Below are 27038 nucleotides of genomic sequence, written 5' to 3' on the forward strand. Positions count from 1 at the left end.
TCAGCTTTGGCATGAGCCTGGATTGAATAAAAGTCAGTGTCCCTTCTTCCTCCCTGCATTTCCCCAAGCAAGAAGTCAGCAAGCCTGAGACTGAAAATATCCTTGGTTATTTTCCTTGGTTACTCTGACCTTGAGCCTACCCTTTGAAGGTCTGGAAGTCCTCTGAAAAGCATAGTTTTGTAGAGCTTTGGGGGCTACTGGAGTGTACAGCCTGGGGCAGTGGAAATCAGCTCCAATCTGACACAAGCTCTTCCTAGAGTCAGAAGGAAGCATCTCCAGCTAGGAAGGGGCCTGTTTCCACTGATGGTCTCTTCCTGATAGAGAAAACCCCCAATTTACTGGTGCTATGGGCAGTACATTAGCAAGTACATAGCAAGAATCTATCCCTAGGCACTACTAGCTTCTTAAGCACACAAGGATCCAAAACACCTACTGTCCTTTTGGGGATTGTGGGAGAGCAGAAAACAGGCTGTCTTCCAAGGAAAGTTCGAACAACAGAATCCATCTGGCAGAGTGCTGCTGTGCAACTAATTCAACTCTTTACTGCCCTGTGTTCAGAGAGAGCAGCAGCAGTAGCCCCCTCAGGTTGGCTTCTCAGAAGTGAACAGCACAAACCTCAAGGATTGCACATTATTGGATGTGGGGCATATACAGCTGCTTGTAAATCAGAGTGAATCACCATAGATGTAAAGGTGTGACCATCACCTGAACGTTGGGCTATATGATCTTATCCTTGGATTTCTGACTTGGAAATGGAATGAGCCCAGCAGCCAACATAAGCAAACTTGGTGATGTACCACCACCGCAAAACCCAGAGGTTAAACAGTTTGATAAATATGTAATGGTGTAGTGGGAGAATCTGCCTTACTTGGGTTTGAAGAGAAAAAGGGACTGTTTACCCTATATTTATTTCTGTCAGTGCACAGTACAAAGTTTGTAGGAAACCCACTAAAATGTATCCCTTCCATTCTGGGGAGAACAGTGTGTATCACATACCCCTGTAGTCTTTCGAAGTTGCGGAAACTTGGAGTGTCCTACAAACCTTGAGGCCTTCTCCATCATGTGTCAATCTACTCTTTGTGACTGGTTTAGTTAGGGTTTTACTGCTGTGAACGGACACCATGACCAAGTCAATTCTTATAAGGACAATATTTGATTGGGGCTGGCTTACAGGTTCAGAGGTTCAGTCCATCATCATCAAGGTGAGAGTATGGCAGCATCCAGGCAGGCATAGTGCAAGAAGAGCTCAGAGTTCTACAGCTTTATCTGAAGGTTGCTTGAAGAAGACTGGATTCCAGGCAGCTAGGACAAGGGTCCTAAAGCCCACACCCACAGTGACACACCTACTCCAACAAGGTCATACCTATTCCAACAAGGCCACATCGCCTAATGGTGTCACTCCCTGGGCCAAGTATATACAAACCATCAATCACAGTGACTGAGCCTCATACTTTCATGGTTAGCTGATGTACTTGTAAGTGGGTTGAGGCCTCATGGAGAGTGATACCTGGTGTGGCTGGCTTTTGGGCCTTTGGATTCAGCTGGTTCTGATCTCTCTGGGTGACCTTAGCTTCCCAGCACATCATATAACTTGATTCTGGGGCCAGACTGCATCATCTGCAAGACTAGAACCATAGTTGGCCATGAGGCAGCTGGTCCTGGTGGTCCCCTTTGTTGTTGCTACTGTTGTTTTTTTGTTTGTTTGTTTGTTTGTTTGTTTTGTTTTGTTTTGTTTAAAAAAAAACATATTCTCTCTATTTAACCTTGGCTGGCCTGGAACTTGCTATGTAGATCAGGCTGGCCTTGAACTCACAGATCTGCCTGACTCTGCTTCCTGAGTGCTTGGATTAAAGGCATGCATCACCATGTCCAACTCTTGGAGGTGTCTTATAGGAGGCTGGTGGAGTGCATCAGAGAGACATAGCTGCATATATGCACACAGTATGCAAATGTGTGTGTGTACACACATGCACAGTATATGCAGGTACATATGTGTTCATAAGCAAATGTACAAACATGTATACATAGGACACACATTTACACAGACATACAAGTCCACACATACACATACACACAAGCACACATGTGTATACACACATCTAGTGCATTCATCCCTATAGTACCCTCCCCAGCTGCTTTCCTGGGTTTTGCTGTCACATACTTGAGTGGGCATGGGAAGTCTAACCTCAGTGTCCTCTAGAGCTAAAAAAGGTTCCAGGTGATGCTGTTTCTTTTGATTGTTTGGACATCTGAAGTCATTGTGAACAGAGGAAATGTCCAGCTACACAGGACAAAGAGCTGGGCATGCCTATGTGTCATTAGTGCCCAACCCACCTCCTGCTCTTTGGCTCAGGACAAGACATGGCTAATCTAGGACACAGCTGACACTTTGATAACCAAGTGGTAGGGCAATCCTTGTTAGAAACATGGTCTCTCTTTGGACTTCTTTGACATAATCAGACATTCCCCTAGAAAAGCTTCTCCAGAATCCTGTTTGCTTCCACTACCCCTTGTTCCTTCCAGAGATGGGCAGCTCATCCTCCCAGCTCTTATCCTAGCTCTTATACAAGGATATCTTCCTCCCAGATGCCTTCTCCTCAAACTGGTACTTGTCCTTTGTTGTAACAGCCACCTGCCTTATATTAACCTGTCTCTGGCACTAGCAATCAGCATCTACTATTTAGGCCAAGGACAGCCCCTATCTTTCCCTTCTCCAGAGCTCAGTTGTAGCAGCAGCACTCATCAGAAGGAGATACAGGGTTTATGAATTGGGTGAGAGCATACAATATATTCCATTTGGTTCACACTTTTTACCTGTCTGTTATGGTAGCCCATGGACACCGGGATGTAGAATTTTTCCCATAAATTGACCTTGCAGCAGCTTCAGACTAGTTCTTCTAACTATTGGTGCTAATGTCTCAGAGTACAGCTCCCTAGAGGGACTTATCAGGCAGTAAATACTAGTGAGCCTCTGGGATCTAAAATACTTAAATTCTTTTTTTTTTTTTTCTTTTTTCCCCCTTCCCTTTTCCCTCTCACTCCGGCCCTCAGGTTTTTATTTATTTATTATATGCAAGTACAGTGTAGCTGTTTTCAGACACCCCATAAAAGGGCATCAGATCTCATTACAGATGGTTGTGAGCCACCATGTAGTTGCTGGGATTTTGAACTCATGACCTCCAGAAGAGCAGTCAGTGCTCTTAATCACTGACCCATCACACCAGCCCTTAAATTCTTTGGATATTTTATGGATCACATAAACAGAGTTTTCATCATGTCTCCTGCTAGTGCTATGTCCCCTTTCCCTATGTAATGGTTATTTTTCTAAATATTACCTTTCTTCATGTACCCAAATTCTCATTCCTGAGATTGATATAAGCATTTTTGTTTGTTTGTTTGTTTGTTTGGCTGTCTATTTGAGACAAGATTTCACTATGTAGTTCTGACTGTCCTGGAACTCACTGTGTAGACCAGGCTGGACTCAAACTCAGAGATCCACCCACTTCTGCCTTCTGAGTGCTGGGATTAAAGGCTGCCACTACCCCACAGCATTTTAAAATCACATATATCTTTATATGTGTGTGTGTGTGTGTGTGTGTGTGCGCGCGTGCGCGCGCGCACATTTGTTCATGCATGTGTTCTTTAGTGTGTGTGTGTGTATGTACCACAGCACTCATGTAGATGTCAAAGAACAACTTGCAGAAGTTAGGTCTCTCCTTCTATCATATGGTCCCTGGGGATTGAACTCAGGTCCTCAGGCTTGGGCTGCAGGTACCTTTATAGGCTGATCCCATTTTAAAGACCCAATACAGCTCTCATCTCACAAATGGTAACTCTCATGGTCACCATGTAGTCTACACTTCAGTAGCCCCTTTACTTTCTAGTGCTTCATGATAATTGATATCAAGAAGGAACAAGCCACCTACCCCTTTGGCCTGCAAGAAAGTTGCTCAAGAGTTCACTTCATCAATCTGTAAAATATAAATACTATGAGAAGGTGGATTGTGTCCTAGGAATAAAAGAATATCTCAGTAACTTAGTGGAGAAAATGTGATTATCTCAATGCAGAAAAAGTTTTAAATAGGGACTAGAGAAATGGCTCAGTGGTTAAAAGTATGTACTGGGTTTTTTTGTTTTGTTTTGTTTTGTTTTGTTTGTAGAGGACCAAATTTTGATTCCCAGCACCTACACTGAGCAGCTTACAACTTCCTATAACTTCAGCTCCTGAGGCATCCAATCCCTCTGGTCCCAACATTCACACATACATACCCTTGAAGACATCAGCCTTCTGATGCACATACCAACACCGAGAAACAAAAATAAAAATTAAAAATAAAGAAAAACTTTTTAAAAAAGTTTTGAATAACTTTTGAACTTTGAACTAGATTAGGGTGTGAGTCAATATGTAAAGTGCTAGCTAGTACACATGAAGCCCTGGATTTTATCCCCAGCACCACATAAAACAGGTATAATAAATAACAGACTGGGCTGGGCGGTGGTGGCACACGCCTTTAATCCCAGCACTTGGGAGGCAGAGGCAGGCGGATTTCTGAGTTCGAGGCCAGCCTGGTCTACAGAGTGAGTTCCAGGATAGCCAGGGCTACACAGAGAAACCCTGTCTCGAAAAAACGGAAAAAAAAAAAAAAAGTAAGTCAGGGATAGAAGAAAAGCTTACTAACATGGTAAGGTTTACAAACTAAGCCCCATAGCACACATAAGTTGACACCAAATTTAGTGTATTCTCTTGAAGGTTTGGGTCAGGTCCATAGGCAGCTGCTACTCAGCACAGCACTGGGTGCTACTGCCCACACAACAAGGAAGGAAAACACATGAGATGGTCTGAGGATGGTAAATGTGTACATCATATACTTAAGTTATTTGCATAAGACTGATTCCTCTTTCTAGAAAAAAACATATAATCAATGAGGAAGCAATTATATAAAGGTTGCCGAATAGAAGACATCTACATGGGCTAGTAGTGTACTTTAAAGCATGTGTTCGGCACATGCATGGTTCCAGATTCAATATTAATCACCAAAACCAAACAAAGCCTGGCAACAATTAAAACAAAAGTACAAGCCTACAAAAAATCAATAATACTACCTTGAAAGTATCATGTAAAGTAAAATGGGCCCAACACAAAACTGTCAATCCTTATGATCTACAGGCACGCAGTCTGGAGCAATATCTACTGTGGGGTTGCTCAATGATGTTTGCACAAGAGGTGAGTATGCTTAATACTGTCTTAAAATATTGGATTTTAAATAGTTTAAATTGTACATTTTGTTATATATACTTTACCATGAGTTAAAAAAAAAAAACCCACATTATTAAAGAAGCCAAACATACTGCTGGGAATGATAGCAGAGCACCTTTAATCCCAGCCCTCTGGAGGTAGAGACACACTCTGTATGTTTGAGACCCAGCCTGGTTTACATAGGGAGTTCCAGGCCAGCCAAGCCTCTGTAGTGAGACTCTCTCCCTGCTTCCTCTTTTCTCGCCCTCTCTCCTCCCTCCACTCTTAGAGGAGGAGGAAGAGGAAAGAAGAAGCAACCACCACCATATGTAAAATGTTTCATAGTATGTGATTCATTCCATTTACATAAAATGTCTAGGACAGGTAAATCTATAGAGACAGAAAGCAGATGGGAACTAAACCCAGGAAGTACAAAGTCTCCAGGAAGTACAAACACGATAACATTCTAAAGACAGGTAAAATGGTGGTTTCCAGGCTGGTGAACATTCAAACACACACTTTTAAATGGTTAGCTTTAAGTAAATTTCACCTCCTCTTTTAAAAAATTCATTTCTCTTTTTTTGAGACAGGGTTTTATTCTGTATCCCAGGCTGGCCTTAGATTTTTTTATTCTTGGCTTCAGCCTTTTCAAATGCAGGGATTACAGGCCTGTGCCACCACATCAACCCTTCTCTTCATCTTCTTCTTCCTCCTCCTCCTCTTCCTCCTCCTTCTCTTCCTCCTCTTTTTTTTCTTCTTTCTCCTCCTCCTCCTCCTTCTTTTTGGTTTTTCAAGACAAGGTTTCTCTGTGTAGCCCTGGCTGTCTTGGAACTCACTTTGTAGACCAGGGTAGCCTCAAACTCAGAGATTGATCTGCCTCTGCCTCCCTAGTGCTGGGATTAAAGGCATGCACCACCACCTTCTGGCTTACCTCAACTTTTATAGTAGGAAAAAAAACTATAACCAAAAAACTAGATAGTATTTTTCAGCATCAACATTAACTAATTAGAAAAAAATGGACTTCAAGGTAGTATTTAGTAATTAACTTATGTTAGTGCATACCACATCTGTCCAAATCTTTAAAATTCAAGGAACTTGAGCCTATTCAGGTGTCTCCAGTCTCTGGGAAGATCAAACACTATTAGAAACCCAGCTCCTAAAGTTCGATCTGATATCTACAAAACCAATTCCAAACCTCATTTAAAATTTTTCAGGAACTAGATAAACTTACCCTAATAATTATGAAATAAAAAGTGTGAATAAAGCCAGTCATGGTGGCACACACCTTTATTCCAGCATCTAAGAGGCAGAGGCAAGCTAATCTCTGTGAGTTCCGGGCTAGCCTTGTCTATATAGTGAGTTCCAGGACAATCAGACCTACATAGAGGAACCTTGTCTCAAAAACAAACAAAAAACCACCACCAAGAACAAAACATATAAGTAAATACGTAATCCTTAAGAGAGAAAGAACAGAGAGAGTTAGCTCCTCCAGATGTTAAGGGCCTATGAAAAGGCAGTTGCCATATTTGTACTTAGTACAGAAACAAATGTATAGGCAGAGGCCTTCTATAATATATACTAACAGAACTCCACAGGCCAAGGAAATGAGTTTATTGGGGTGGGTAAAACAAGTATGTGATGGGGAAGAAAATGGAGTTCAGTTTCCCTCAGCAAGCTATCCACTTCTTGGATTTGAGATGGGGTGGAGAAATGTGCCAGGCCTTGACCTCTCATCCATAATCCATATTAAAATGTGATTGGGAAGTGGCAAGATGAATCAATGGATAACAGTGCTTACCACCAACCTTCACACACACACACACACACACACACACACACACACACACGATCAACAAATAAATTGTAATGAAAATAATTTAAATATTATTAGAGTTGGACGAATGAGAGTTCTACAATACCATGATGAGAAAACTAGCAAGAGGCTGTGAGTGGCATTTTCAAAAAAGGGTTCCCTGAACTTGGGGCCCTCATGAATAGAGGCCCAGAATCAGTAGTTAGAGACATGCAAATAAAAGGCAGAGAAGGGCTCAGATCACCCATCAAATGGCAGGCAAGGCTAAGCACTGGTGCTTGTGTAGGCTACAGGAATCATAAGCAGTGTAGACAGGGGAGTCTGAAAGAGACCCAATATAAGAGTTTGAGTGCCCTTGCAGAACCTTGTGTTGGACACTGTCTCAGCCCCATGAGTTGGTAACAACTCAGAGGTCATATGGATGTATCTTATGCCTGATGCTAAGGGAAACAGGGTTAGTGTCCATATCAAAAAAAAAAAAAAAAAAAAAAAAAAAAAAAAAAAAAAAAAAAAACTTTGTTGAACACTCCATAGGGAATAGGGCAAGTCAGCAAACCCCCTCCTAAGGTAAAACTAATACTTTTTCTGAGGACTCCTTGTCCTCTGTAGCCTAGTGGGTCAACACTTGTCTCATGTGGACCCTACCCATGACCTACCTCCCCATCAAGTGGCCACAAGATTCATGGCAGCCACACTCAGTCTCCTCCTTGTTCAGCTCCGAAGTCCTGAGGTCATAATCACTTTAGACTCCTACCAGGGCAGAACAAGAAGGTCTCATACTAATAGATGGCTCAGGGCCTTGGTGGGTGGGTGAGACATGGCCTGGAGGCAGGGTACAAGCCTGGGTATTAGTAAGAAGGGACCTACCCTCCTGGACTAGACCTTTGAATGCCCACCACTGAGAATGAATGTAGAGGTTGTAAAAGCCAGCTAAAGAGTACAAAGTGGTTCTTGGCAGGGCAATTTCTGTAATACAAAGATCTCTAAAAAAATCACAGGACATTTCAGTGGGTTAGGGGCCAGAGGGGGTGAGTGTCCACAGAACAAGTAGTGCATGCAGAAATGTGTGGAGGAGGATGTTTCTATTCCTATCAGGAAATACAAACCTCTCCTGGAAAAGGGAGTTGTCCCCTACCCCCACCATGTTCTGTTTTTCTCCAGGGAGGGCTGTTGCCCTTGAATTGTAAGTGTCCAGGGTTCAGCATCCAGGGCCGCTGGATACCAGCAGGGTCTGTAAACCCCCAGGACTGCTTTCTTCTGATGTTTTTTGTTGTTCGTGTTCCCGTATCTCCAAGTCAGGCTTTTCTCATTATTACAAAGTCTTCGCTTTTCATTGAAAGCCCCTTGGCATTCCTGTGTCGATGAACATTATACACAAACCCTGTTTTTTCTCAGAGCAGAAGTTAAAAATTATTCAACACAAAATTCCTGGGCTGTGGAGCAGCGGCAGTTGTACCAGGCAAAGGTTTTCACCACATTCCGTCCAGCCAGGCCGTGATAAGACAGCCCTGCTAGTCCACAAGGCACCTGAGGCCCCAGGGACCAGGTAGGACTGAGACTCAACCAGAGTCTGTGGGGAACTGGAACAATTAACTTGCAATAACTTTGGTTACCTTTGTGATTTTTGAATAGTCCCAAGGCCCTGCCCTGAAAGCTTTTCTTCCTGGCCCTGTATGTAGATGTCAGTGTCTTGGAAGGGCGTTTTCCAGGGTATGTCAGGCTGGACACTCAGGCACTATCATGGGCTCAAGTCCATGTGAGAGGAGCTCTTTCTACAGAGGGCAGTGAAGGGCCTTCCAGAAAGACACAACCACTTTCAGTGTAAGTTTGGAGTTGGGATGAGGATCAGACTGTGATCTCGGATTATTTGGAAATAGCCTAGATAGCTGTACAGGTAAGGGCTATGTCACTCTCACTCAAAGCCATGGCCTGAGAAAATTTTATAGAAAAAACATGGGAAAAGTTAAAGGCCTTGAGCCACTGTGATGTTTTATGGATGTCTTAAGATTCCTGTGAGAAAAGGTGGTTGTGAAGATCCTAACCTGGTCCAACTGCATCCAGCCTGTCTGGTACCTGGAGGGGAGTGCTTATGATCTATTCCATTAGCCAAGTCACATGTGTGCTTAACTTCCCCTTTACTTGTAGGATCTGGAGTAAGCTAGGGTGAGGCTGGGTGTCCCAGGTTTGCTCTATTAATGCTGAAATTCAGGCTTCTGGAGATCCAGAAGTCCAGGTATTACAAGTGTGGGCCTGTCCTTGGCCTCGCATGCAAGGCTTCTGGGCACTGTGCCAGGTAGGAGGCCATTTAACATGGGTAGAGGAAATTGGACCTCATGAGGTCACACCATAATGGGAAACCTCAGCCAGTTTCAACTATCAAGACAAGGTGAAATGTAAAATGTGAAATGTCTATTGTCAAAAAGTGGGGAACGTGATTCAGAGACACATTCTTAGAAATAAAAACAGCTATTTCAGCAGACTTTAGTTATAGGGTATGGCAACATTATTTTATCACTCTCAGGTCTCCCAGAGAGGACACCGATCTAACTTATACTTTCATTTTCTATTAGCATTATTTGTGAATGTAGTTTGAGACAAATAGTCTGTATGACTTAGAGAAGCATTTTCTCAGCCACACCCTACTCTCAGCCTGCCCCAGCTCTAGTGGGATTCAGTGTCACTTGCCTTGACAGGACTAAAAGCTGTTACCCACTGACCTCACCTGTGTGGGAGCATATTTATCTTTCTCTCACCTCCTGTGTTGGCGCTGAATACTTGGGTTTTCTCTTTCTTTCCTGTAGTTACACTAGGAGTTCGGTTAAATTGTTTTGCAACAACAAGATCTGTATTTGAGAGGCCTATGGCTTCTAATACTTGTTCTAACTTGAACTCTTGTGCTTTTCCAAAGGGTTAATAATTGCCTTTCTCTTCTTGCTTGCTTAGTTTTCTCTGATCAAATTACTAATTCATCTACACTGGGCCTTTCTGGGAAAGGCTCTCAGCCTGATCCTTCTGTGCGGGGGTGGGGTTGGCATGTTGAAATGGCCTCTGGTTTTCATCTGGAAGATCCCTTTACCTCCTTCATCAGATTCTCTGGATCTGGAGCTCATATTTCTTGGGTTGCTCTTTGCCAAAGTAGATGGTTCTCCTGTAGCCACTTAAAAGGAGGCTATAGTAAACATATGGCTTTGACTGTGCTATCCATGATACTATTATGACGGTGGTTGAGCTGGATCATTTTGTGACGGTACACATCTTCCAAGTGTTCTCCAGGGCCTCTGTAGACATAGGTAATGCTGTTTTAATTCCTGATTTTGGTATGAAACTCGATTTTTGTTTTTTCTCTGGAGTTTTGGGGGGACTTTCTTTTGTCTGTATGGCTCTGACATTTCACGAATATGAAACTTCACATGTGTTTACTCTCTCCTCCCTTCTGCTAAGTTGCCAGTGGCTCTTCCAATTTGCAATTAGGGAATTCTTCAGTTTCAGGGGCTTGTGTTTTCTTTGTGGTTATTTGTTTTTATTTGCTTTTTTGTTTTCTTTTTGCTATGTATTTATTTTATATAGTGAGTACACTGTTGTTTTCTTCAGACACACCACAAGAGGGCATTGGATCCCATTACAGATGGTTGTGAGCCACCATGTGGTTGCTAGAAATTGAACTCAGGACCTCTGGAAGAGCAGTCAGTGCTCTTAACCACTGAGCCATTTCTCCAGTCCTTTGATTTTATTTTTTAAACATTTATTTTTGAGTGCATATGTGTGGACATGCATATGGAGATCAAAGGACACCACAGGAATATGTTCCCTCCTTCTATCATGTGTGTCCCATTGTCAGTCTTGGTGCCAAATGGCTTTATCTGCTAAGCCATGTTTCCAGCTTTGCTTTTTTTTTTTTTTTTTTTTTTTTTTTTGGGGGGTGTGTGTGTGTGTGTGCCGGGGGAGGTCTCATATAGCCCAGGCTGGTATTGAATTGGATATAAATCCAAGACTAGTTCTGAATTTGTATCTATCTTCCAAATGCTAGAATGAGAGGCTCACATTTTCATACCTGGCCATGAGGAGTTTCAGATCCTGAGGAAGCAGAAGGACAAGCCTGTCTCAAAGTCAGGCAATGTGTGCTGCTGTGAATCTTGGGTTCACAACAGGCTGGTCCTGTTGAGAGGAGCCCAGGGCTCAATGTTTCACTTTTGATGCATCTGCTGGCCAAAAGGAGAAGGAACAAAGTAGTTTTTACTTTACCTTTGCTTCAAGGAGGCCAGCTGGCTTATCAGCCAAGAGTTGAGTGTTTGTAAACCTCAGTGTAGACCTTGGCTCCACAGATGCTCCCATAGTTGTTCTAGTTAGGTTCCTCAGTTTGATGAGGTGGCTAGGCACCATGAGGGCACCCCTATATAACTTCCTATAATGTCTGGTAAGAAGTTGCATGCCTCCAGGGCTGGTTGGGTATGTCTTAGCTGACTTGGAAGACTCAGTGCTATGATAAAACACCACAAACTGGGAACTTAAGCAATGAGGTTGTTTCCTTATAGTCCTGGGGGGCTACAAGCTGAGACCAAGATGTAGACAGGGCTGTATTCTAGATCTCTCTTCCTGGTATATTTCCTGGTGTTCACATGGTTTTCTTTTCTGTACCTGCTTTTTCCCTGGTGACTTTGTGAATATTCCAACCTCTCTGAAGATCCTAGTCAAATTAGCCAAAGGATCTTTGAGACCTCATCCTCCAAGGCCCACCTCCAAACACACACACAGAAGTCCTGGGACTGGTCAGTCTATTATACTTGGTATATTCTTTCTAGCAGGCAGTTCCTCATGGATGAGTATCTCTTTGGCTGACTGGCCACTTTAATGCACTTGTCTAGCCTTATAGATATTTATCTCTTCTAGTGTCTGTAGCCTTCCTGGGAAGGCAAACCACATCTAATCTTGTAATTTTTTTACTTCCTCCCTCATACAATTAAGCTATGGTCTAGAACCCAGTTACACAAGGTAGCCTGGCTGCTTCTAGGAGTGGGCTTGTTAAACCTTCTTTCCAAGGATAGCAAGAGCTTTGGGATACACACACACACACACCACACACACTTCAATCTATTAAAGTTAGCACCTGAGTTCCTATCTGGCCTGGATATGGCGTTTCCTTGGAGTTTGTCCCTGTGCCTGGGGAAAAGTATATCCCTGAAGATAGAGTTTCATCTTTGCTTTAGCTGTAACCCTGGTTGGCTTGTAACTCACAATGTAGACCAGGTTGGTTTAGAACTCACGGAAATCTACCTGTCTCTGCAATGCTAGGGTTAAAGGTGTGAGCTACTATGCCCCAAATTTTCTTTCTTGAAAAAGATGTTTGATTAACTTGTATCTCTTACTGAGTGCTTGACACTAGTGTCAGAGAAATTGACATGTACTTAGACCACCTCAGAACAGACCTTGACACAGAGTTCCTTCAAACTACTCTTTGCTGTCCTGCAAGGACAATGAATTTGTTCCCCAGTCACCTTAAAGGGCATAATGATTTAGTCCTTTAGCAGGTGTAGTGGCTTCTGGGAGTCCTGTGTGTGCTGGTACAGCATTATAATCCTCACAAACCCTCAGTACAGCTATGTAACACAGGAACTAGAGCTCCACGCAGGATCCTGGTGGAAATTAATTTCTCACAGTCAAAAGATACAGGAAGGACCCTAGGGTCCCCCACAGGTGCCTAGAATCAGACCACATAAAGCACCTGGAGGAAAGGAGGCATCCAAAGAGGTCTGCTTGAAAGGCCTAAGTCCATGTTCACAACAGGTGTCCAGGTTTGTCCTGACAGAGCCACCTCCCAGGAAGGATTGTTAGAGGTAGATGGTGAAGGAAGGCAAGGTAGAGAGGACATTGGGTGGGAAGGGGGTCTTCTAAGACCTGGGAAAACAGGATGGAGAGTGGAAGTCTACTTTACCATTCCATGGCTGGTGATGACTGTAGGTGGGACCTTTACTGAAGAACTCCTAGCTGATCAGTGTAGCAGAGGCCTGCTCTCTGAAGGAGTCTCTGGAGCCCTAAGGCCTCAGGTCACACCCTCGTTATTCCTGTCTGGTCATTGCTATCTTGGACTCTTCCTCTTCCTCATCTTTACAAAATCATAGGCTATCTTAGCAGCCCCCAGATCCTCCTGCTCTTGTCACTGAAGATTCTCTCACATGCAAGCTATCATCTTCAACAAATAGTACCACCCCTCTATCCGTGGACCTCCAGGATCTATCCATGCACATAGTCTTGCTCAGTGATTTTGACTGACTGGAATCCTTACTTGACAAAGGCCTGAACGAGTTTGTGTGAGTACCATGCCTTTGGTTCTGTGTCCCTCTCCTTCTTGTTCTATGTCATCACCCTGGGCCCCGGGTGTAGCTTTGCCTCATCTCTAGCTCCTTCCAAATAAGCTACATCAAGGCAACATTTGAAGCCACAACCCACTCGAGGGACATGGCTTCTTTAACAGGCTCCCACAAGACCCAGATGCCATCAAGTCATAGTCCTACCTTTCAAAATAGGTCTTCCTTGTGCCCCCTGCCCCCAAGAGCCTCTAACCATCCCAAAGTCACTGTCCCCTTTTCTCCTCTTAACCACTCTGCTGACTAGGACAGAGCTGTTGGCATTCTGAATGCCAAGTGCTTTAAACCTGGATTACATACATACACACATACATACATACACATATATCTATCTCCTGGACAGGACCAGGAAGTTTTGCCACCTGCCTAGGGAGTAGGAGTGGGGGGGGGGGGTCCCAAAAGTGCCCACTGACCATAGATTTCACTGTGTAGGACCTTCTAGAACTTTCTAGCCGTGAAATGTGAGTTTATTGGTGTTTTGCATTCCTACCTATACCTTATCTGAGTTAGCTGTCATCCATGTGGACCCTGTTCAAGAATTATACTGCTCAAAGGCCTGGCTTATAGAAATTTGGGTTTTACATTTTTAAAACTTATCTTTTTGTTGTTCTTTTTTGTTTTATGTTAACATTGATAGGGATTGAACCCAATGCTAGGCAAGTAGTTTATCATATCCCCAGCCCTCAGTTTTTAATTTCAAAATTAGAAATGGTTTCCTCTAGCCAGGGCTACACAGAGAAACCCTGTCTCGAAAAACAAAAACAAAACAAAACAAAAAAAAAAAAAAAAAAAAAAAAAAAAAAAAAGAAAGAAAGAAAGAAAGAAAGGGTTTTCTGAGCCAGGTCAGAGAAAGCAGGTCCTAGTACTATGTATGTGGACTGGCTGCCTGATAATGAATGTCCAGTACAGGGCTGAGAACAGCAACTCCCATCCTTACTGAGAATCAGCAAGGCCAAAGGGAGCCAGTTTGTCCACCCACCAGTCTCTTAGCATCCTAGTGGACAAATGGATGGGAGGGTGGCTCAAGCCTCTGCCTGTGGTGTAAGACAGCAGGTTTTAAGAGGTGAGCAAAACTCAGAATCTATATGGAAGCTAAGTATCATGTAGACAGGGTAGGCCTTGTAAGGCAGGTGGATGTCCAATGACCTTTTCCTGGGGAGGAGTCCCAAAGTTCACACCAGGAGAATAGGCTAGTGCTGTTTTAGGAGGAAGCTGGATGTGCAAGGTCAGAGAGCATGGGGTGTCAGGAATATTCTGGTTGAAGGAGAGAAGGGTTTTAAAAGTCTAGAGCTGGGGGGAGAGGTGCATCTTCCTCATCTCTCCATTCTCTTAAGTCCCTGAAACCAAGGGCCCTATAGACTAGCCCATTCTGTCTCTCTTTGGACAAGAAAATGGAAGGCAACACCATGGTGGGGGGGGCAGAGGGCAGATTGGAGCAGTGGGCACTGGTGGTCAGAAGCAAGTGGAAGCGGCCCTTGGCCTGGAAGGGGGCAGGAACGGATGGTACACACAGAAACCTGCCTAAAGAGTAGGGTCTAGAGTACTGAATCTTAAAATTCACCAAGGTGTGAGGCAAAGAGGGCCAGCTGCTGGGTGTGGCTGAAGGATCTAGCCACTCCCTGGGGCGAATTCTTATTTTGGTTGCACTCACTCAATCCAGTTCGCCTTCATTTGTCCGAGTTAATTGGACACAGGTGGGGATCTCAAGCAAACAAAGGCGCGGTCTCCTAGCCAGTGAAGCCTTTCCCGCCGGCACGGGAGGAACCTGGTCGGCGGCCAGGAGACAGACTAGAAACCCACCAGTCCCTGGCCAGGACTTGGCTAGGCTCCATCTGTGGAGACCCCCACCACCCTGTGCACAATAGTTAAAAGAGTAGGCAGTTCGGCGTAGGGTCGGATTGGATAGGGTGGCTAGCGGCCCCTGGGCCTCCCAATTCGGTCGGCGTGCACCTGTTCACGTTTCTCTAGCCCCGCCCAACCCCCAGTTTGCAGCTGACAATGGTTGGGGTGCTCAGTGGCGCAGTCGCCTTCCGTTCCTTCCGAGTTCGAGTTGGCTGGGAGCCATCTTCACAGGAGGAAACCAGAAACGCCAGGTGCGCGCGATTAAGACTACCCTTCCTGCCATGGGCTGGTCTCTGTTCTGCGGACGCCCTAGCAGGGGGACAGCGTCCTCCTGGATGCACAGGTTTTCACAAAGGTCTTTAGAGCGTGCCGCTCTGTTGGAGAAGGGTTGAGACTAGGGATCCCCAGCAGGAGCGAAGGGCTGCCCTCCTGGAATTTGGAAGGCAAGCAAGCACCTGTTGGATCTAAGTCACCTCAGCTCTAGGAGTAGTTTCCAAGCATGAAGTGGTGCTTTGCCAGTGGACTCTCCTTCCCTTCTCTGTGACTTCCAAGGGTGGGGCCTGCAGCCCTCCCAGCTTCCCGGATAGTTAATTTGGTCGACCCGCTGAACTACAATACAGTGGGGACTCCTCAAACAGAGGGAAAGACTTCCTGGAAGGAGCTTTATGGAGAGCAAGTTTATCCCCACTTCACCTACCTCATAGCACATCCTTAGTGGTGCTACCTATGGCCTTAGGTTTATGCTCCTGCCATCAGGGGTGGGAGTCACCCCAACTAGCTCTTGGCCTGAAGGAAGGTGGAGCTCATGGTGGGGGAGAAGGAGTCCGTGTCCCCAAGGGAAAAGAAAGGCGTGCTTCCTTTTCTGGGGGCACCTCCAGTCCTTTTCTGTGCATTAGCCACTGGGCTCCTCCTGTACACATTCACAAAACACATATACACGGGCAAACATAATCAAGCATGCTCAGACATAAACACCCTTCCTTATCTTTTTTGTTTGTTTGTTTGTTTGTTTTTTGTTTTTTTGAGACAGGGTTTCTCTGTGTGGCCCTGGCTGTCCTGGAACTCACTCTGTAGACCAGGCTGGCCTCGAACTCAGAAATCCACCTGCTTCTGCCTCCCAAGTGCTGGGATTAAAGGCGTGCACCACACCACCCGGCAACACCCTTCCTTATCGAAAGAGTGTATGTGCTCTAAAGTCTGAAAAGCTCTTGGCCTCAGCGAAGGTTCTAACAAACCACTTCCTGGTGCATTCTCCCGTGTGGGCTTTCTCCCTCCTGCTGGCCTGGGGCAAAGTCCTTGGAGCCCAGGAAAGGAAAAAGACAGCCACACAAACAAACAAAGCCAAAAATCTAGGTGACAAGACTTTGTTTTCCTGTAGTCTCTACTGGTCTGGGGCCCTCTTGACCTGCCAAAGACCTGTTCCAGTTGGAGAATTTACCAAGGTTTTCTTATCTCAACATCTCCACTTTCTCTAACACAGGCAGGCAGGCAGGCTAGAGGAAACTCCTGGCAAGCCCCCATTCCGCCAGGAAGCCCCCCCAAATTGCTTTCTGTACATCCAGGCACTGAATGTTAGCAATTTTATTCATTCCTGAAGACACAGGAATTAAGGCAAGCATAGGAAGGGGGTAGGCAGGTCAGCAGGAAGCTGTTGAAGGCCTTGTAGAGAAGTGCTGCTGCAGCTGTCTACTATATAAGAAGCCCTTCCTGGAACACAGAAAGGGTGGTTTCCATACCTATAGCTCGATGACCTTAGGTATGTAGGTGTGGTTTCCAAGATCTATGGAATATGGAAAATTTCACAGCAATTCAAAGGAAGATCATTTAACCTGATAGTTTGTTTCTCAGAAAGCCCTGACTGGAGAGGCTGTGTCCTTCTGGATGCACAGCAACCCTCACAAAGGTCTTCAGAGTGGCTCTGTGGAAATAAGTAGAGACTAGATAGGGGCCTTGGATTTCTGGCAGGAGTGAGAGGCAGCCTACCTGGAATTTGAAACAATCACTTGTTGGTTCTGAAGTCACCTTAACCCTAGGAGCAGTTTCCCTTTCCGGGCCTAGGGTGGTGCTTTGCCAGTGGACTCCCTCTCACCTCGCCACAGCTCCCAGCGATGGAGCCTACAGCCCTCCCAGCTTACTGGTTAGTTGGTTTAGTCAAACTACTGAATTATAGTGAGGACTCAACAGACAGAGGGGAAGGCTTCCAGTTCTGGGCTTTTTAATGTTGATATGTCATCTATAGGAGCTGGGAATGCAGGTCAGTGCTAGAGTGCATGTTTGACAAGCCCTAGGCCCTGGATTCCAGTCCCAACACCCAAAGATGTTCTTTGCTGTTAGAAGATGGTGACATTATCTGTTTGATGTGTATAATGTATGTATGTTTTTGTGTGGTTGTGTGCAAATGTGCGTGAATGCTTGGGAAACCAGTGATTAACACTGGATCTCCTCCTCAATTGCGCAACCGCATTATATATACAGATACATATACATACACATACATATACCCAGTCATAGGATTATTGATGCATACTTCTTACGTGGGTATTGAAAAACCTGTCATCACAGTTGTGTGGTGAATACTTTTTGGAGCCATCTCTCCAACCCTGAAGATTGCATTTATAATGTGTTTTCTGGCAAATAAACACATACCAGTTCTTAAAATCCAAGAATAGCTGAGCATTGTGACACATGTCTTTAATGCCCTTAATCCCAGCACTTGGGAATCAGAGACAAGACTATCTCTGTGAGTTCCAGATCAGCCAGGGCTACATGGGGAAAACCTGCCTCAAAACAAAACAAATCCAACAATTAACAACAAAAAAAATCCAGGAACAGTAAGGTTGTGTCCAGGTCTTGGCCAGCTTGCAAGCTCACATGCTCCCTCTCCTGACTCCCATCATATGTATGTGTGTGTTGTTGTTGTTTGTTGGTGGGTGTTAAACTAAGGTTTTGTGTATGTTAGGCAAGTGGTATGTTCTCTGCTACAGAGCTACACCTTCAGTTCCAGGTCTGTGGTTTTGAGAGAAGGGGCAAACAATGGCTTAAACTATGTTCAGTGCAATGTGGACATTTGAAAACTGGAGGCAAGAGAAAGCCCTGAGTCTCAAGATCAGAGACCTATTTGTTCTGTGCTGTGTTCCATTTCTATTCTCAGTTGGTGCAAACAGAGAAAAAACATCTTTGATCTGAGCCATTCTGCTGAAAGCAAGATTTACCAAAGCCTTGTTTAGAAACACATGTTAAAAGGACATTTTAACTTTAGATACCTGCTGCTTCAAATGTTTGCTTCTTGCTTCCCTCCTTAGATTTGTCTTCGAAAAGGAAGAAGAAAGGAGAAAAGTATGGGTACCCTATATGGCTCCTCCAGAAGCCTGTGTGTGTGTGTGTGTGTGTGTGTGTGTGTGTGTGTGTGTGTTTTCTTGATATAGATGGGGAACTGAGGCTTGTCCAAAATAGTCCATGTAGGAAAGGATAGACTAATCGTCTTAATTGTGGCATGATTTCCTCATGGTTCAGGGCTTCTGGGTTCAGTGTGTCCAGGCAAATCTCCCCTTGTCTAACTCAATCCCAGAATTCCTTTCTCTCTGTCAGATGTCTCACCTTCTAATCCTGCCCCAGCTTATTGGCCAACTAGCATTTTATTGGTGGGTGAATGCTTTTACACAGTGTTCAAGAGATTATCTCTACAGCAGAACATACACTGTGACTCTACGTTCAGGGAAGGCCTGGAAACAGGCTTCCTAACCTGTCTTTCTGGGATGAGTGTGCTCTGAGTCGGGGCCCTTGAAGAGGAGGTTTAGTGATGTATATTCTGGACATTAATCTTGAGTATAAGATGTTCCTGCTGTTCTTTTCCATGAATCTATTACTTGAAATTTAATTTTGCTTAAAGCATCTTTCTTCACTGGGGAATGTCATCAAATTCCAGGTTTCCTCTTTGTTAGTTTTTGTTTGTGAAATTAAAAAGATGTCATACAGCTTTCTAAGTCTGTGTTCTTATCTCCCCTTGTGTAAGGCTTTGATGGGTACCATATTTGGTAAATCATCTGAAATTTCTTTAATCTTTTGGTGTATACTTTTTTGTTTGTTTGAGACAGGATTTCTTTACATAGCTCTGGTTGTCCTGGAACTCATTATGTAGACTAGACGGGACTAGAACTCACAAAGATCCACCTGCTCTATCTAACTCCCAAGTGCTGGGATCAAAAGATGTGAGACACCACATTCAACTTTTGTTGTTGTTGTTTTGGTACACACTTTTTTCCTACAGATTTTTTTTTTGAGGCTTCTCATTTCCCATGTAAAATTTCCTATATAGTGGATCCTCCCCTGTGTTCCCTAGGCTACCAGGTGTCTTCATATTATTATCCCATTTTCAATTAGTAAGGTTCCCATAGGGGCAGATATCCCCTACCCATTGATTTAGATTCCTTAGCAAAACTTTGTGAGCCATTCATAGTAAGTACAGGAACAAGAACATGCTTCTTGGTTTCTTAAAATGGGCAAGTGGGCATTTTACACTGAGAATGAAGTGTCGTCTTGGGGGACACAGTTTTCTTCATGAAGCCTCCCAGGCTATTGTCCTAGGGCAGTGGTTCTCAAGTTTCCTGATATAAATATCTGTGTTTTCTGATGGTCTTAGGTGACACCTGTGAAAGGGTTATTCAACCCCCAAAGGGTCCTAACACACAGGTTGAGAGCCGATGCCCTAGGTGAGCTTCCTTCTACCGTGGGTCCAGTGCACTCTGTTGGGGAAGATGTATTAACGGTTTACTTAATGCCTCCTCCAAGAAACCTTGGAACCTCATGGCACACCTTAGAATTGCCTCTACTGACTGCTGAGCTCTATGAACCAAGAGTTTCTCTTCAGACATTGGGGCCTTCCTGAATAGCCATGGTCATTCATTTCAGGTGGTGGATGATTATTCCAGGCTCTGGAAGGGATCCTGAAGAAAAGAGCACAGAAAACATCACTTTGCAAACATGATAAAACCCAGAGGCTATCAAGTGAGCCCACCACTACACTGTGCCTTTCATAACCCTATTTCTCCTTCACTGTCATCATCTAACAAAAAGGAAGCAGCAGACTACAGCTAATGAGTAGGCTCACATCACAGGCACACGCACACATGCACATAAACACACACACACTCAGGTGTGGCTGCCAGTTTGCAAACACAAGAATGTGAATGTGTATCTGAATTTTTGCCAGAATGTACACAGTCATGTTCTTGTGTTCATATTCTAGTACATACACACATTCCCCCACAAACCCATTTGCACACTTGGATGCCTGCCTCTATGCAAACATCTACACATGTGTAGCTACATGCTTGCTAGTATATACACAGCAATGTTCATATACTTGAATTGCATACCATCTCACACAAGCCTGTTTGCAAATACATGTTTACATGTGCAGCTTCCTTCTTGATTCTGGGTAGTACTCCAAGATGCCAGACATTCAAGAAATACAGGAAACACATATGATCATGGATGGGCAATGACTCCATGAAGTCACTGAGAGTCCAGATTTATGGAACCACAAGTAGCACTTGCGGAAGGTCTGGGACTCTTCAGAATTAGATTTAGGGGCCCCTGAGTCAGATTGCAGTTATGTTGGGAGGGATAGAGTCCTGAGACCCAACCCTACTTTGTTCTAGGCATCACTGTTACCAGTATTGAGCAGTTAGCTTAATATCTGTCTCTTTACACAGGAGTCCTGGATGTGGGACAGATTGTCATTTCTTTGTGGCACCTGGTAGGAGGAAAGACGAGGATACTATAGCTTAAATCACACCAGAGTTCCACATCCCCTCAGAGCCAGCCTGTTCCTTTATGGCCTGGGCTTAGGAGGAGAGATGGCCCCTGAGATCTGATCTAGCCAAGACCCTACATTGCTATGGCCTCCTCCAGAAATTTATTTCCTTACCTGTGGTCATTCTTTCCCCAATCCTTTGTTTCCACAGCTGATATAACATCAAGAGACACCTTCCTCTCCTTGTAATTAAGGCATACTCTTGCCTTCTGAGTGCCTGTACTCTCCATTCTTTTGAGGGATGTCTGTCTGTACCCACTTTTCCTGGGGTATACATCAAACTGTCATGACCTGGACTTGGACCTGGACCTCCTGTTCTGCCTGTTCAGAGCTCTCTGGTTGGCCCCCTAATGGCCCATGCTCATTTCTGCTTCTTCATCTCCTGAACATGTGTCCTCAGACCTCTAAATGAGATTTTCTTCCACCCATTGACTGTAAAAGCACCACATCTCTTTCTGCTCCTCCCCTTCTGATAGACCTGGTCTGATGCCCGTGTTCACACATAGTTTGAACAAAGATGACCTCATGATAGGGGGATCAGCAGAGTCCTTCCCACCACACATAATAGTTTCACAATAAAATATTTACTCCCAGATTCTTTCCCAACATTGTCTTCCTGTTTGGAGACACCATTATGCTGCTACTACACATGTATTAATGAGGCTGGCCTAGCCAGGCTGTGTCAGAGAGCATAGGCTCTCTCATTGTCTATCAGCTCTGACTCCATTAAACTTTGGGGTTTCCTATGGGACCCTCTGTCTTGGCCCTCCAAGACCATAGAATGGACCATGAGCAGGTGCACGTCTTCCTTCATAACAAAAGCCCATAGGATGAAAAAACAGCAGTGAGAACTGTCTACACTTTTAGCTATAGGAAGACTGGAATTGGGGACATGTCTCTGGGTTCCCTGGCCAGGCACAAAAAGCCATAATTGTATGTGCTGTAACTTATTTCTAGGACATGCCCAGAATAGACTCAGCTTATAGAGGTAGAGACTGGTGAATGGTGAGGCCAAGGAACACTGCTCAAGGTGTTTTTCTCAGATGATAAAAATGCCTGGAACTAGATCTGGTGGTTACTGAAATGCTATGAATGTGGAAGTGTGATGAATCACCCCCCTAAAACAATCAATTTTATGTCATGTGAATTTGACCCCGATTAGAAATAAACTCTAATATGAAACACAGAAACACATCCTCCAACTTCACATGCCTTAGTCCAGGATCTAGGTGCAGTATGACTGTACTGCACTTCCTCAAGCACTTGATTCAAGTTCCTGTATCAACAGTTCTTGCTGGTTACAAAGCTTCAGCTCTAAACCCTACCTTTGCCACCCCAGCCTACCACCCTAGGCCTGATTCCTGGACTTATCTGAGTACTTGGCAGAACACAGTGGTCTTTTGTGTCTGAGAATGGGAAACCAGTGAACCCCCACTCCACCTCAGTACTCTGAAAAACAAGCCTTCTAGGTGCTGGGGAGTTGCAGCCCCTGAGCACAATTAGATACCAAAAGTAGAAAAGGGTGGTGGTTTTCTGACTCCACCCACCCCTTGAGGCCTGGGTCTGTCTCCATGACACTTTCCTTTGGAGACCAATTACCTAGGTGGAGACCCAGAGGTCTTGTTAAGAATCCAGAATTGCAGTGCAAAGGAGGGGGAGGATCAGGACATAAAGAATGGCTGGTTTTAGGCCCTGGGCAGCTGGGTGCCTGAAGGGGCTGAAGGGCCTCACTTGGCCCACTGGGTTCAGGCCTCTGCCAGGAGCAAGGGTCCCAAGGGTGGGCAAAATAATTTTGTATGACAGAGCTTTCCTTCTACTTGGCCATAGACCATAGCAGCCTCCTCTCTGTGCTGGGTTGCATCAGACATTGCCTTAGGGACCCAACTGTGACACCTGGGGCTTGGGGAGTATAGAAAACAGGGTGGCATTCTCTTCTGTCTAGCTCTGTCACCAGGCACAGAGCTTTGGTTTTAAGATGAAGCACCTGCTCAGTTCCCCCAGCTCAGCTACAGGGAGAGGCCTCAGCCTCTATGGCTGGGGAACCTGCTCCCTGTGGGATTTCTGCATGGTTCTGTCTCCTCTGCTATGCAATCTGAAAAGAGAGTTCTAACCCAGAGCAGTGTTACTCCAGCTTCTCTGTCAGGTCTTCCAAAACTCACATAGCAGGAGCTACTGTTCTCCACTTACCTGTACTTTCTCCCCTAACCTCACATGCAGCAAGAGCAGCTAATCTCTCCATATCTGCTCCACCAGGGGTCTAACTCTGAGAAACCTATGGCATTACAGGGTCATCTTAGCTTCTGCTTAGCCTGGGCCTTTAGAAACCCTTCCCCCGCTCAAGGCAGCATCTACTCTAAGGGTGCCTGGTACTTCTAAGTTTTGCCTCCCTCTTCCTCAGAAGCCATCCACCAAGCTGGTTCACACCCTCTACACTAGTGCCCCAGCTTTTCCCAATCCCTGACCCATGGACCAATCAGTCATACCTAAAGTCAAATTTGGCCCTACAGAGAAAACGACAGCAGCCAAAGGAAGAGGCAGCACCACAGCAGGCACTTCCATAGGCACCCAGAACTGCAGTAGGCTTAGACAAAAGTGTAGTGCTCAGTTTAAATGCTCAGTGTAAAAGCTTAGGAGTCCCAAGGTAGGACAGGGTAAGGTGTCTATCGGCTTTCAACTAGTAATGCCTTGAGCACCCCCTGAGTGTTTAGAACTGGGACTGCCCAGTTCCTGTACAGGGTGGTCAGCAGGTCTCTGTTGTAGACAATTGAGCTAGGGTGCTAGGAGTCAGTATGGCCACTGGGAACCTCTATAAAGAAAATCAGGGGCCAGGAGCCCTGGGGGCCACCAGGGCTACCATGCTCCCTTAGAATACTCCTTGCCCAAACCAAGTAATGCTTCCTGCAGGCTAATGACCCAGCTCAGAGAAGTGGGGTTGAAAGAAGTAAAGACCAGCATACTGGCCTTACTCCATAGGTCTGGAGGGCTTCTTTGAAACCCATACCGTACCATAGGACTTCCTGCCCCAAGAGAGAGACCCACCCCTATTATCAATTGCTTGGCTCTAGCCTGGGTCAAGAACCCATACCTTTCTCCTGAATCTGAGATTTTCAAATTAGATGCTAATGCTGGCTCCAGGTGCTGCCTTTGAACGCAAATCTGTTACCTGTACCAATGCTGTGTTCTTCCAGAGCTTGGGGTTGAGGCAGAGCCATAAGTGAGAAAACAAAACAAAACAAAACAAAACAACTAGGCTTCAACAGCTATGTCTAAATTCTCTGCAACTCCCCAGTGTGGCCATGCTACTTTAGTGTAGATACCAGGAGATACAATGTCTAACACTATCTATGGCTGTACAGAGCTAACCTTTCTGTATACTGATTGATACCGGACAGATTTCTCACAGGGACCCCTAGGTCCTAGCCTCATAAGTAAGGAAAGGTCTCCTCTTCTTGTAGCTTTGATCAAAGCCTGGACAGCTTCCTATACTCTCAGGGGAAGGCTCAGCATCAAAACTATTTATTTACATTTACTTGGTTTTGGCATTTTTTAGATAAAGATGTTTCAATATTTCGCACAAGCTGGTGTCCAACTCTTTGGCTCAAGGGATCTCTCTGCCTCAGCTTCCTGAATGTAAGTTGGGTACTAAGTATACACCACCACATCCAGCTCAAAGCCACTTTTTGTTGTTGAGAGAGGATCTCACATTGTAGGCCAAGCTAACCTCAAACTCACCCTCCTCTGTGCTGAGTCACCAATAAGCCACGTTGCAGGTGGAGGCAAGAGGAGCAGGAGTTCAAAGTTATCCTTAGCTACATTGAGAGTTCAAGGTTGGTCTGAGCTACAGTGAGACCCTGTCTCAAAGTAAATAAATAAAGCAAAAAGCAAAATCAGAGCCAAAAAAAAAATTGTAAAAAACGACAAAATATTCAAGATCAATCACTTAGAAGTGGGATGTGGTATGTGTCCCAGGTGAACATAAAGCTGACATAGGTTCACTGAAAAGCAGACCCAGTTGCTTACAAACTGTTCTCTTTGATTGATGAGAGCCCTGAGTTGTACTTTCATGAGCACACATTTCAGGCTTCAAGTCTTTGGTTGCTTATCTAGCAAACACCAAAGATACCCTCACTGCAATGCCCACCTGGTCTCATGGCTACTTGAATTTAGGATAAAACATAGCTGGAGGCTGGGAAACCCTGGAGTTTAGAGGCAGGAGGGTGGGATCAGATAGAGATCAAGCTGTGGGCAGGGCTCAGCCAGCCAGACTCAAACAGGAAGTGGCTCTGCCTATCCACTTCCCTTTCCTTCCCAGAGTCTGAGGAATTCTGAGGTGTAGGGCTGTGAGGTAGGTAAAGCTCTGACCTCCCTCCCTCCACAGAATCTACCCAGAGTCCTACTGTGGAAGTCCATCAGCTCTCAAGGTTACTGCGTCAGGACAAATAGTGTCAATCCCACTGACCACACATCCTGTGCTTCTCTCATTCAACAGAATGGCAAATTGGCCTCAAATTTCTCAGAGACCCCTTCACAGGACAGCCACTCCCACACCCCTATCGTTCTTCACATCCTCAGTTCTGTGCCTCCAGAAACCTAGGTGACAGGAGGTTGGGAGGGGTGAGACTGAATTGGAGCCTGTTGAGACTGATTTGCCTCAGATTTCCATAGGTGTCTTGGTTCCACCAGCTGGGATTTCTCTACCCAGCTTCTCTTCTATTCCAAGCCCCAGAGAGCCAGCCTCCCTGGAGGTTTGCAAGGTTTCAGGTGCCATGGGCCAATTGAGCTCCATGGCTGCTTGCTTGGAGTGATTACTAAGAGCCTATAATGCTAAGGTCCCTGGAATTTTATTTGAAGGGTCCTTGAATTTCCTTGAATTTAGTATAGAATTTGGTATAAAGGGTTTGTCCCAGAGGCATTTTGGATCCTGAACTTCATGCTCATGTCCAAGAGTCTGGCTGGCTAAATGTGAGGGTTATCAATACCAAGGACTGATGTACATACAAAAACACTATTTGAAAGCAGGTCCCTGTGTAGGAGAATATAAAAGCTCAACAGCAAATCATATATATATATATATATATATATATATATATATATATATATATATGTACATATATATATTATATATATGTGTGTGTGTATTTTATTTTATGTATATGTATCTGCTTGTTGGTATGTGTACTATGTGTATGTAGGTGCCCAAGGAGGCCAGGAAAAGAATCTCTTCCTTTAGCTCTTCTATAGCTTCTTCTGTCCTCTCTTCAGAGCCGTCACCTGCTTCCCAGCCAAATGCTAGAATTCTTTACAGCACAGTAAATCATGAATTAGCCTCAGTTCCTACCATGAATAGGAAACAACATATCACCTACCAATCACCAAGACTCTCCACGAGCCTCCTTTGCCCCACTAGAAGTCTGCAAGAAGTCTGAGTTGAGACCTCTTAGCTGCCAGACTAGAGGGTACCCAGAACTCCATCCTCAAATCCCCTTTCCTCTTGTGGTACTGGCACTCCCCAGGTGTGTTTACCTGTTAATGCCTACCCTTAGGAGAGAAGCACCTGTTCCATGGACCTAGGGCAGAAAGCAGGTCCAAGACACACCCAGGGCTCTATCAATACCCCAGTCTCTCCAACCCCATGGTCTTTCTTGAGAAGAGGAGGCAGGTTAGTATAGGAAGAGAGGAGACTTTGGAGGTATGGAGAGGTAGAATGTGTTGCCCCTTGTTCTTGGGGCAGAATTCCAATTTGCTTGAATCCCAAATACTAATTAGGTCTCTTCTGGCCCTGAACTACTCTATGAACTAAGTTTTCTTCCTAGATTTCTTAAAAAGAAATGGTAGGTGTTCCAGGATAGTGCTGGCTAGAGCTGGGAGAGACAAAAATAACCCACAGACTGTCCACTATAAGTCAAAGAGATAACACTTCCCTAGAGCAACAGGAGATCTCAGAGCTCCCTCCCCCATGAGGCAAAAAGC

The sequence above is a fragment of the Arvicanthis niloticus genome, chromosome 5 (assembly GCF_011762505.2).
Source record: "Arvicanthis niloticus isolate mArvNil1 chromosome 5, mArvNil1.pat.X, whole genome shotgun sequence".
NCBI classification, from domain to species: Eukaryota; Metazoa; Chordata; class Mammalia; order Rodentia; family Muridae; genus Arvicanthis; species Arvicanthis niloticus.